This window comes from Lissotriton vulgaris, chromosome 3_1 (genome assembly GCF_964263255.1).
Source record: "Lissotriton vulgaris chromosome 3_1, aLisVul1.2, whole genome shotgun sequence".
Lineage (NCBI taxonomy): Eukaryota > Metazoa > Chordata > Amphibia > Caudata > Salamandridae > Lissotriton > Lissotriton vulgaris.
In genome coordinates, this window is record NC_141689.1 from 490870676 (window position 1) to 490884123 (window position 13448).

The following is a 13448-nucleotide window of genomic DNA, read 5'->3' on the forward strand; positions in this document are numbered from 1 at the left end:
CGCCTCTAGAATGAATTGGATTTATGGGAGAGTAGGATAGCTGGTACCCAAGTGTTGACCTCGATCTTTTTTCGATCAGTTTGTGCAGCTGGAACAGGGGGAGACGTTTCCTTTCAAAATGGAAATCTGTTAGAATAATAAAAACATAATCAAAGAATCAGCACTCTGTTAAAATACTCCAGTACAAAAAAATAAGCCGAGATAACAGGAGTATGTGATATTGTTAGGGTTGGTGCGCGGGGAGAGAAAGTGGTACACTTTTTGTGCTATTTTAATTAAAAAATCAGAACCTATATGAAGCCTACTTAAGGAGATAGCTAGGTTTCATGTGAAAACGTTGTCAGTTCCTTGCGTATTCAATATTTAACACTTGCTCAACTTTGTGGTTGCATATTATATAATTTTGACCTATTGCTCTGTATACAGCTAGCGCGGCAGGTGCTTGCGGTGCTGTCAGACCGCTTTTCCTTCACAATGGGAAGGTGATGCTGAGCACGCACCCTGTCTCAACTAACTAGTGTAGCTACAGAGGAAAAGTTAGGCACATGTGAACCTACCAGAACTTTGCTTCTGTTTGGGTTTTTTTAATCAGAAAAAAGTTTAGGAAAGCTTTAAAGGGCTTCTAAAAAATAAATTTCAAAAGAAGCAACAAGGCTTTGGGACAAAAATATGAATCCTAGCAAGGTTGTTTTTGGCGTGTAATTTAACTGGCTAATTCAAAATGTCAACATTCGACATCAGTAAGTCTTCCCATGCTGCAACGGTGTTGAAACGGAATGATATCCGTAGTTGTCAGTGCTTTAAATGAGAAAAAAATAAGTGCAGGTACTCATTAAAATGAGCTAGAGGTGTGGCAAGTGGGCGGGGCTAAGGGCAAGACATGATGATACAGAATACTGCATGTGAATTCAAGTCAGCGGTCCTTATGGTATATATAGCCCAAGCTACTGTGGAATGTTGAAAGAGAGTGAAAGATGTGTAAACTACTAGACATAAATTGAGTGCATGTTACTTATTGAATAGAAACCTACCCTTTGGGATATTTCTCCTTACACTTTTGCTCAATGAGCCGCAGTATATTGCTTTGATCAATACTTTTTTGTCAAACTTCTGCACTCTGCATTATTTATCTTGATAAACTGCAAGAAACTTAGAGGTGCGCCTCTGGACTTTAGCAGCGTCCCTGCAAAAGTCTGCTTCACAGGCTCAGTGCGATTGCGAGATCCGGAAGTAGAGCGGCATCTGTCCTGCGTTGGGTGATATACCGAATCCGAGCCTGCCGTGCCATCAATCAGGGTACCGGCACGCTCCCTGACTCAAGAAAAGTGCAGGTACTGACTGCTAGAAATTTTGGAAGTGCCGGTACTCAGTATTGGTGAGTACCGACCCATTTAAAGCACTGGTAGTAGTTAATTTGAGCTCCTTCAGCTCCTCCCATTACAACCAGTTTGTTATTAGTTAGCTGGAACTTCCAACAGAGAATGTCGGTTAGTACTCTGTCCAATTAACCGCTTTGAAGGAATAACAGTGACCACAGTAGTCTAGGATCAAGAACAGGTTGATGGCACTACACTGATGTTCTGTAGGTCCTTAGGGGTTCTGTTTGCTTGGTTGTCAAAGGGAACTTGGAGTGATGTTTACTATTCCCTGATTAATAGGCAAGGCCATTCGGTCAAGGGAATAGCCATCTTGATGCCACTGTGGAGGCCTTCATTTGAACGTTATGCCATGGTAAACCTGGTCTTTCCCTGGTGGCACTTTGCATAAAAACAGTGCTTAATTTAAAAAACAAATAAGTGCCACGGACGTGGGCAGCAGGCCACCTCCACTTTCACTGCCCATTGCTGCAGTCAATTACAGTAACAGTATAACTAATACGTCACACTCCTACTAGTGTGATAATTCCAACAATTTCAGGACCCCAAAGTTCAAAGAATGGCTTTGGATGCATGTACTAGTTATTCTTAATGTATATTGAATTAATAAACAGTTGTTGTGCTCATTGCTGACTTAAATGCCATGTCTGAACTGGGGTGGCCTAGTGAGCTAAAGAATGATGGATTAAACCCAGATCAGTTGACTGGGGGTGAGTGCTTGCAATGTTCAACACTCCGTCCATCATCCCCTTTGGTTTTGCTTTGTTCGCCCTAAGTTGGCAGGGTTTGTCCAGATGTGGTCCCTTGCTCACTTTGCCACTGGATTCAAGCCAGCCTGGCTGATGACTGCTGATTATCCAGAAACCGGTCCCAGGATGCTTGTTTCCAGTCCAGGGAAGACATGGCTTGGTAGTTCGGGCTGGACTGTTCCCATGAGGCACAGCGTCAGACTGATTTGCATATGACCATATCTGAACTGGGGTGGCGGAGTGAGCTAAAGAATGAAGATGGATTAAACCCAGATCAGTTGACTGGGGTGAGTGCTTGCAATGCTCAAAACTCCGTCCATCATCCCATTTGGTTTTGCTTAAAAGAAACCGTGCCATCATGTGGCAGACTGTCATAGGTTCCGGCGCTGTCAATTTAGTGCTGGTGCTGAGCACAGGAAACCATAGGCTCAAATTAAGAACTGCATAAAAATAGAAATAAAGTGTAAGGGTTCTGTATACGTGTGGAGTAGGGGTTTGGGCGGACCGGAATAACAGGCGGGGAGGTCCGATGTAGTGCGCTATGATCAGCGAGATTTATTGACTTTGCAGGGTATGGAAGGAAAGTCTCAGGGAAAACAAACAATGTTCGGCAGGTCCCGGATGTCCTCCGCTGGGTGGGTGTCGTCTGGATGGGGGTTCTCTGCTGGGCTGGGGTCGTCGGGTGAGGGTCTCTGCTGGGCTGGGGTCGTCTTGTCCTGGGATGTGCACCGGTGTCCCTCGGAGATATATACAAAGGAGAGAAAGTACAGGGCCGTTAGTCCTTTAGCGTAGGACCGTTTGAGTACTGTCACCAAGTTGTGAAGGTTCGGAAAACGAAATGTGGGGGCGGGACAGTAAGGAAGGCTAAGAAGGAGAGGGCAAGAAAGAGGAGGGGAAGAGGGTGATATCGTGAAGGGAAGGTGCAATGGCCTCTATACAAATTACAGTGCGAGTGGTAGGGTTATCTATAATATACAGTGGCTCGGTGGTCTATCAGGTGAGGTTCTAATTACACTAATTTACAACTATCTACAATGGGAGCACGGAGAATAGGTAACATCGGGATTGGTGTCACTACAACGCATGCTTTTACATCGCATGCCTTTACAACGCGGTTTTTACCACGCAGTCCATTACAACGCATAATGCTTTTAGGCACTGGATAGTGAATTATTTAATTTACTATTCCAACTCCAGTCCCCGTGGATAGCAGGGAAGGTGTTGGATAGTAAATTAAATATATTCCCTATCCTAGAGTGCCCCCCAGCGCAATGCGTTGTAATGGTTTGCGTTGTAATGGTTGCGATGTAATGGTAGTGCGTTGTAAAAAATGCGTTGTAAGTGAGGTTCCCCGTAACATCGTACTCGCATGCCCTGCCGCAATTCTCCAGCGAGTTGCGGCCACTCTCCAGCCACCTCCTGAGGACTTCACCAGTCTTCGGACCAGACGTCCTCTTCCTCGTCCTCGCCTCGACTCTTACACTCGCCTCCGCTCTCCGTCACGGGTTCTTTGCTTGCTGACTCCTGCCATGGGTCTGCTGCTCGGAACGCTCTCCCTTCCGGGTTTTCTGCTTTTCTGTGTTCTGGGGATGTACTTCTGGGGTCAGGGGGGACCGCTTCCGGTTCTCCGTGCGTCGCCACTGGTTCCTGTAGGGGAAGAGAGAGGGGAGGAGTCCTGGTTGACAGGGACGCGTTATGGCCGGGCTCGGAGATCAGGGACCTCAGGCTCGAACGTCACCCCGCTGAGGTAAGGGCCGCTTCCTTTCGACAATACGTTTCAGTTTACCTGTATTGCTTCCTACACAACTCAAGTCTAAATACTGTTATTATGCAAGGCTTCTGATTCATAGTGTAGTTCTATTTAGCAAGTTACTTCGTCACTGGCCTCTGTTTGATTATTAAACCAGATTTTCTATTTTATCAAAAATGGATTGCTCAAACAATACTTAAAGCATGGTTCATAAGGTTTTTGTATATTCCAAAAGAATGCATATGAAGTTCAAAGAAAAAGGTTCTGCAGGGCTTATTTGAAGCATTTTATCATTACTTTAAATTAAAGATGGGTGAGCTCTGCTTTTTACGTGGGACATGAAGACAAAGTGGGCTGAGTGTAGAAGCTTTGTTTAAAAGATTTTTTGCCCCAAAATGTTTTAATGCTGCAACTTGTCATTTTGTTTTGGTTTTCCATTTACTGTCATAAAGAGGGATTTATTTTCTAATCTGTAAGTGTCATTGCTACTTTGCAGAAGCAGTTGTGACTTTTAGAATCAGGGCCTATTTTAAGCATATAAGGCTAGTATTGCAATATTACCTGTGCTACAGAAGGTGCTTTTCATTAAACTTGACTTTTTTTTTTTTAATTGTCCTATTTTACTTAAACCATCTTTTTTCTTTATTTATATGTCTTGTACAATGAATTAACGAACTGTGCTGGTTGTTTTGCCATTTTGAAAGTTGATTTTTGTTTTCCCTACTGTTATTGTTTGGATTCTACTTCTATTAGTGGCAGTATTTTCTCTGTGTTTTTAATGCATATGTTCTCCAAATTAAACTTTTTTTTTTTTTTAATGATCGAAGCACTAAAAACACAAAATGATCATATGCTTGTTTTGGGTATTCCCAAATTGTCAGTCGATAAATCCTGTGTATTTTAAATCTTAAACTGGGTATCAGTTTTGCATTTTAACCAAGAGATATTTTGTCTTGTCTCTAGATATGACCATTAGAATGTGATCTTTTTCGAGCATTCGCTCATACATTTGGTTTATTAGTGCTTATACGCTCATTTGAAGGAACTCTTTTTGGTTCAGTTCTAGGATCATTTTATTTAGTTGTGTGTAATTGCTGGAAGATTCATGTATTTTTCAAAGACTCAACCTAGTTTTCATGGATCCAACTGCATTCAGTTTGCTATCTTTTAAAATATATTTCATTTTGTAGAGGAAAAAGTGATTGTGTTTTGTATCTGTCCCCAACTTTAGAACTCAATGCCATCAAACTTAATAAAAACCTACATCAAGCCTGTCTATGTGATACCGATTATTTATGTTGTTATCTCTATGATGCTGTTCATTTTGGGGTGACAAATCCAAAAACAACAATTGATGGACAGAATGCAGAACAATTTGGGGTAGCCTAAAAATAAAGTGGTATGTATTAATGTGAACTGCTTTTTTTCTGAAAATGTGTTAATATGCTTTTTCAAACTGTTCCCACCTCGAAGCTAGTTGGGCACAAGTTAATTTGCAAATGTGTTCTCCTCGCCGTTTGATCCCAAGGTATAATACATGAGAAACAAACTAAAACAGTTTTAATGGCAGTGTGTCACTGAGATCACATCGCATGTATTCACATTCATAACCAGTGAACAGGATTTTGGAGATTGTCTTGATTTTGAAATATTGAGATTTCTAATTAATCAGAAATGCTCAGATATAATAAAGCAATCTTAAATACATGAAATCATAACCTTTGTAAAGTCTTTCAAATTATGGCTTTGATCCAATACAATAGTTTTTTTTCTCTAGCCTTCTACCTCCCAAGAGGTACATTTTTTTCATTCACAACAGAAAATGTTATCCCAATTTTGAAATACAGAAATGAATAAAGTGTTACCTTAAAACAGTAAACATTCCATTAAACATAAGCAAGGTGAAAAGAGAGTGAGTGGCATATATAATATTGGAGCAAAATTTGAAGCACTTTATATGCATAACCTCTGTAATGATCTCCAGCAACATTAATAATCTCCTCCAGCATATACAATGAAAAAATCTTTAGACCAAATTCACAAACGTGCATTTACACATGTATATTTGAACTACACCTAGGTTGCAGCTCCACTTTTTTTATATTGGCCATGCCCTATTCGAGATTTACTAATTTTATGTCTTACTGTCTTTTCTCTCTCTGTGACTCAATCTTGTTGGCAAAATTGAAAGTCAAAAAAGTAAAACATCTCTTTTAATGTTTTATTTGTGTTGAGTGGGTTCCACCGGGACCACTTTTCTTTTAACATTTGTAACTTTAATAAACTGTAAGAATTCTTTATATTTACTTGTATTTTGTTATGATTTTTAACTGACATACCGGTTCTTCCGGTTAACATTTCTCAAGGGAAAATTTTGCTTTACTGGTTTGCCAACCCCACTTCCCTTGACTACAGTTAAGGGGTACCTCTCGTATTCACTTCTATTAGAGATTTACACCTTATTATGGAATTGCATGTTGCCACCCACTTTGCGGACTAGATGGAGACTCGATTGTATTTATAACTGTAAATGTACTGCAAGTAACTTTACAACTGAATATTATGTTCCACTGAGTTGGCAAAGACCTCTGGTTCAGAACAGTAATATGTTCTCCAGATTTCGCTAACATTCAGAGTTCGTTTTTTTAGACCTCAAGACACAAAGGGCTCAGTTAATGTGACAACCCAAGACAGAAAACCATTTGGACGGCAACCATCTCGCAACCCACTGGGCAATGTTCGAGTGAGATGTGTTTCAGGTAATGATCAATCCTCTGAGAAATTACAGGGATAGTTAGTGGCACCCCAATCTCTTTTATTCAGGAAGGACACACTCGGGAATACTAGAAAACATGATAGAGTTTAAAGATGTATTTTTAAAATTAGAACTCTTTCCTGATGACCAAAATATAAATTGTAACCACAACAACGACAAATAGAAAGGCATATTGATACATCTATGTGTACAACAGTTCTACCCTAGTTTTGCTACTTGTAGGAACTAGGCTAATTCTAGCACAGTAGAAAATAGAAAGCCTAAATAGTTAACACTCACGTAGCTGTCTGACAATAAGGCTTGTGTTCAGGGGCCAACTGTGCAGACCGGTTCAGCAATAAAGAGTAAATGCCTCCCTCCCCGTTTTCCTTCAATTAGAATGGGTGATATGATTCTACTCCGCTCTTTCTAAACAAATAAGAGATTGGACCGATCGTTTTACTTATTTTCTTTCAGCAAAACGTGTTCTTTTGAATAATAACTATAAACAAGACATGTAGTTACCAACCTTCTAGAAACACTTCAGAAATCAGTAACACAATTTGAAACAGAACAATCTGCTTTTAGATCAAATGCTGCTAATCTAGTCAAGCAAACATGTTACATAGAGAAATAAACGAAATGAGCATTCTCTTTTCATCACATTTATTCACTTTTTTTATTGATTAGCATATGTTACTCAAGGGGAATACCTTGAAGAGAAAAGTCATAATAATAATGCCAACTGGGACCTCCACATGGAGATCGAAATCTCACTATGGGGATGTAAAGGGAAACATATGAAACTTTTTTAATTAAAAATGTCACGTGCAATATGTGTATATACATTTAAAATATGTATTATTCACTTAGAAATAATAAAGTCCAATTTAACAACACTACTCTTCAAATTAAAATAATATAAATTACATTTTAAATCTTAATTTTTAAACAATAATCAAAAAAACATACCTTCACAAAAATTGTATTTAAGATTCAGTAATCATGGTTCGTCTGATATCACACTAATGTCCAGTAGTACCATGATATCCTCGGAGGAAGGCTCTGGACGTTAGTAGCACGTCGTGATATCCTGCCGAGCTTACAGAACACAATTGGGTGTGGATAATAAGCTGCTTTGTCTATATGGCAGTTTGTTTTCATATGAAATCCAAGGGCTAAAACAAGTATTCGAAGAGATAGAGAAATAAAAGGTTTGGGCAGAACTGATTCCTTTATACATTCATACTTATTTGATCTTGCTGCACGGATATATTTTAACCCTGATGAAGTCCTTAATGAGGAAGAAACTCGTTGGCTCGACTGATTCATTGATGCTGTGAAGAATAAAAAGAAAAAATAGTTTTGAAACTTCACACTATGGCTCCCTTGTTATTTTGAACCTGGAGAAGACTAGATTGACAACATTGAACAAGGGTATACCAGAAGAAAACGATGAGCCAAATCTCTGTAATAAAATTGTTGGACATTTGTGGCACTCTGTGAGAAAGTGGCTCTGTATATACTGGACCAAAGTAATGTACAGTGTGTGTATAGGGACCACCAACCCCAGAGGTATAACAGAAGTTAAAGTCAGGGCTGACCTTACTCTCAAAAGTGGTAGCTTGGTCGAGCAGTAAGGCAGTACCAGAGGGCAGTGTAAAGTTGTTGTTGTACACACTCAGTCAGCAAAAGGTTTCACACACTCAAGGACTGAACTACATGCCAATTGTTGTCATATCAAAAGATATAGTTGTTTTTTTTTTTTAGAACCAACAGGTATCAAAATATACTTTCTCAATTGTGAGTTATCTCAGGTAAGTACTTTGCAGAAAGGTAATAACTTTGTCAACACAATAGGTACAGGGGTTGCAGTAGTCAACAGAATACTAAACATAATTCAACATTGATCTCAATGGGTTTTTCTACAAAAATGCAGGTAATTACTTTGTATATTACTTTTGTAATTCCAGGACTGGATCCTAGATTCAGTCCTGGGGTGTAAGCTGAAAATGGTTTAGTGAAAACGTTTTGGTTATTGCAATGCTTTTTAAAAATATAAAGGTATTTTAAAAGTTCACACTTAGAAACTTTGCAATGAAAATCTAGCAATGTTATCCAATAGGAGAAAATTCAGGTTACAGGTACAGTACGTTGTTGTTACTTTTGTAATCCAGTACTGGGCTCTTAGGTCCAGCACTGGGATCTCTAATTAAGACAGGTAAGTAATTACGTTTCAGTAGTTGGTATGATTTTTAAGGAATATTTTCAAGTTTTCAAAAGTAGACAGAAGACATTTCACAGAAAAGCAAACAATGGATTCCTATGGAGAATATTCAGGTTACTAGCAAACCCGGCTAGAATTACTTTTGCGGTTCAGTACTGGGCTACAAGGTACAGTACTGGCTTCACTACTGATCACAGGTGAGTACTTCGGAATTCGGTATTCGGCTAATTTCATAGGAATATTTTAGAGTTTCAAAACTTCACACTCCAGTCAAACCAGTCAATGTTAACCTATGGCAGGAGTTATCGGTTTCCAGGTGAGTACTCAAGCAGTGAAGTTAAGGTTCTGGGCATAGACTCAGGGGTCCCCCAGGGTCGGGTAGGTACAGTTAGTACACCCTCAGCGGCACTGGGACAGCCGGGTGCAGAGGTAGTTAGACCCAATGTTATCCAATGAGAGGCAGGGGGCCTTCGGTTGGTGGCTGCTGGCTAGCAGGCCAGGCGGCTGTGGGAGCTGGGCTCCTGGTCACTTGCTCAGGGCAATTGGGGAAGTAGGATAGGACATAGGGTGCACGGCCAGAGGCACTCGGGTGGCTGGGTGTAGAGTGCTTTTAAGCCGTGAGGCGCTCAATGTTATTCAATGGGAAAAGTAAAAAGGGAACAAAGGCTGCAGACTCGGGGATGGTGATTCTTCAGGTGAGACCAACACTTTGAGAGGTAGTTGGGGTCTTGGAGAAGAGGTAGGTACCCCAAAGGAAGGCACAGGGGGCCGCACGGCACAGGGTGAAGGCGTGTCTTTGGGCATCGGGAAATCTTACCCTCGGCTGGCCGTGGTTGTAGGGGTCCCTGTTTCTGAGGCTGCAGGCGTCGTCTGGTTCATCAAGGAGGGTCCTTGGGCATTGGACTTTGGGTCCCAGTCGTCGGGGGGACGTACTCGTGGTCTTGCATCGCACGGGCCGGGCTCGGCGGGTGCAGAGTGGGTTGGTCTGGTGATTCCTGGCTGGCACCAGGGGTATGGTTGTTGAAGCAGAGCCTCTGCTTATGGGAGTTCCAGTCTTCAAGAGGGTCCAGGCAGGCAGGTCCTCAGGGGGTCCCAAGGTTGCTGTCCGCAGGAGTCACCGGGATTAAGCAGGAGCAGGTTCCAGGATCGACAGGCCGGTAGGGCTGGGGCCAAGTCAGTGGGTGTCGTCCTGTTAGCAGCTGGACGGCGGGTCGTCTTCTTCTTGATCTTCTGATTTTCTTATCGGGATCTAAGGAAGGAAGGTCCAGAGAGCCCCTAAATACTGAATTTTGGGGCGTTACAGGTAGGGCAAGGGCAGGGACCAATAGGTCCCTGTCCTGTGGTGGGTACACCCCCTAGTCTGCTCCTCTCCGGTGGATGGGGGGATTGAGCCTAGCTGTGATTGGCAGGGTTCCCCATCCTCAAGATGGCCGGAGCCTGGGGTCGTGCTTCACCTCCCCTCTCCCACCTGAGGGATGGGGTTGGCACAGGCTGACACCCCCCCTTCCTGACATAGGGTTTCCTGCCAGAGTGGGGGTCAGAACCGGTGGGGGGCCAGTTGCTGGGTACAGCAAATCGTCTGGAGAAGCTCACAGAGGCAGCATGTCTTTGAAGCTTCCCCCTGCCCATCCTTGGGGAGAAGACCTAGCATTTCTACCAGGATGTGCATTGTTGCAGGCCCAGGAGAGCGGGGGGCTCTCTACCCAGGGGTCCAGCAACGGGCGGGTTTAATGTGCTGAGAAGTTTGATACCAAACTTCTCAGTCTTCAGTGAGGCCATCATGGTGCTGTGGAGTTCGTAATGTCGACCTCCCAGCACCATATACTCTTAATGGCTGCACGTACAGTGCCCAGGAATGGCCCTGGGTACTGTAAGGGCACAGGGCTCATGCACCTGTGCCCACACCACTGGCATAGGGCACCCAGCTAGAGGGGTGACTGAGGTATGCCAGGGCAGTGGGTCTTGTGGGCATGGCACACAGGAATGTGTGCCATGTCGACTCTTTGTTTAGTTCTATACTTAGACACTCAGCCTGCAAAGGAAGTGTGTGGGTGTCCGGGTACAGGGCTCCTAAGGGTGGCACAATAAGTGCTGCAGTCCTTAGGGGTCTTCTCTGGTCACCATGCCCTGGGTATCTAGGGTACCATTTACTAGGGGCTGACAGGTAGCCAGAGATGCCAATTGGGTTTTAGTTTCAACACAGTTTTAGGGAAGGAACACAGACCCGGGGTACCTGGTTGGCAGGAGCCCAGGGCACACTCAGTCAAAGCACATCAGCAGTTCAGAAAAAAGTGGGGGCATACCAATGCAAGAAAGATGGCACTTTCTCACACACAAAGGAAATTGGAAGTCCCTGTAGTAATTGTAGCAGACTAGGATCGCTGAAAGAATTTTGGGGGGGGGGGGTTTCTGTAGGGTAGTAGGGGTGTTACAAAACAAGCTTCATAGCTAAGTCAAAGCAAGTAACTAAAGTACACTAAAGTAACTGGCACATACACCTAAAATATAAAAATAATGTGCAAAATTTATTTTCAGCCTCCCAACTGGGTTACATTCTAAAACATAATACAAAACATTTAAAATACCACCTAAAGTGGTAACACAATCTATAAAATTACAGTCAAAGTGTAAAAAAGTCGACGCGGCGTTTCGGTGCTAATCAGTCTTGACACCTTCATCAGGACATTTGACTCCGTATCTATAAATAAATAACAGTGTTTTAGCGTCATTGTGTACTTTGTTTTCTATTTTACACATACCCTGCTCTTTTATGCTTCATCTAGACATTATGCATTATTCTAAACCCCTTCTACTTCCTGACCCCAGATGCAGACATACTAATGTTATCTACACAAACCCATGATATTACCACTAGTTTACCAAGGCCCATCAAATTAGTCCTCGAGGATTTGTCTGAATGTACCTGTATCTTGGGTTGAGAGAGCTTTTCAATTGCTTTTCAACTCGCTATGAGCATCTCCGATAGTTTCCACAGTTATTTTAAATCTATAGGGGATACAAAAACAATTGCGCCCCTTTATTTCTCGCTAATCCTGGGGGTACCACAAAGGTTGTGCCAACAGCTAATTTATTTACCTTGAAAATAATACACAATGTTTTCTATGTGCACGGAGGAACCACCGTTGTCGATAGGAGTGGCTACTTTTTAAACAGTTTTTCTTTGGTTAATTTTTCTTCGTGACCTGTGTATATAAAGATCACGTGTGTTCAATCTCACACTTGTTCTAACTGATTGCCAGACCTAACATTCTGCTAAATGTCACATAGGTGGATACTCACCAACTTTGTATGAGTTGGGTGTATAGGTACGGTTAATTAATCTTCACCAAACATCCGGATATTTTTCATAATCAGGAATTTTGATGTCTATAGATATGTGAGATGAGGCTATATTCATAGTTTCTACATAGCTCTACTTTGCATAGCTTATTAGAGATTTACATTAATTATGCTTCAGGGATACTTCTAGCACATTGCTCTCTTATTTACTCAGACATTTTAGGACACCGCTGAGTTTTTATTATAAATATGGCATCTTCATGTACGATAATTATCTAAATGTACAGGAGATGTATCTGCAATGCACAAACTGAGATTTAATAAGCAGTACTCCTGATGATTCTATATGATCCCTAGTTTCTGTACTTTCACTGAGCGCAAAAAAACGATTCTGAGCACTTCATTCTATTTAAATATATCCTATAAAGGCAGAGTTTTAGGATTCCCTAGTTGGGTCCAAAAACATGGCAGGCTAGTGTTTTAGCTTACTGCATGAGAGTCAGAGTGCCCACCCATTCCAGGCTAAATCCTCATTTGCAGGTCTCACATACCTTATAATTCGAAATCGGCCTCCCTGCTCCTCCGTGCGGTTACCTTCATTCCGATAAGAAGTGAAATGTTTGACTGAAAAATTGGCGTTTTTGTACTGCCGCTTCCCAGGTTGACCCGGAAGTAAACAGCCCTCTGGCACTTATCTCTAAAACTTTCTTTCAAAGGACCACATTATTTACTACCCTTAGTGTTTAACCATGTTATTTGTTTAGGGACTTTATTTCTGCCGAGTTTTGAAGGTAAAAAACCTAATTTGGGCGGAAAAAAAAAAATACGGTGACCCGGAAGTGCCTATTACCGCCTCGGAAGACTGCGATCATGATGCCTTATCTTTTCTAGATGTTTATACAGCTCCTGAATATTCTCATTGTGCATGCATGTGATATTACAATCTGTTATGTTGTTATTTAGGTATTTATCTCGGCAGTCATTCGAAAATATTACGCCCGCCGCGGCGGCCATCTTAGATTGGGGAAAACCTCGCCAAGGATTATGCACAGTGCGGTCAGCTTAGAAATTGCTTAACAATCGACATGGCTGACATTATTCGAAAATCGGCGATTAGAGTTCCATTATCTTTTCTAGATATTTATACAAATCTTAATGTTATCATTGTGCATGATTTTTAATATCCACGATGATGTCCAGGACTGCCGAGAAAGAAAGCTGCTATATGACTACTTTGATTTGGCCTCCCTTACCCAATGGGTTTCCTCCCCTACCCACTCTGGTGGTCATA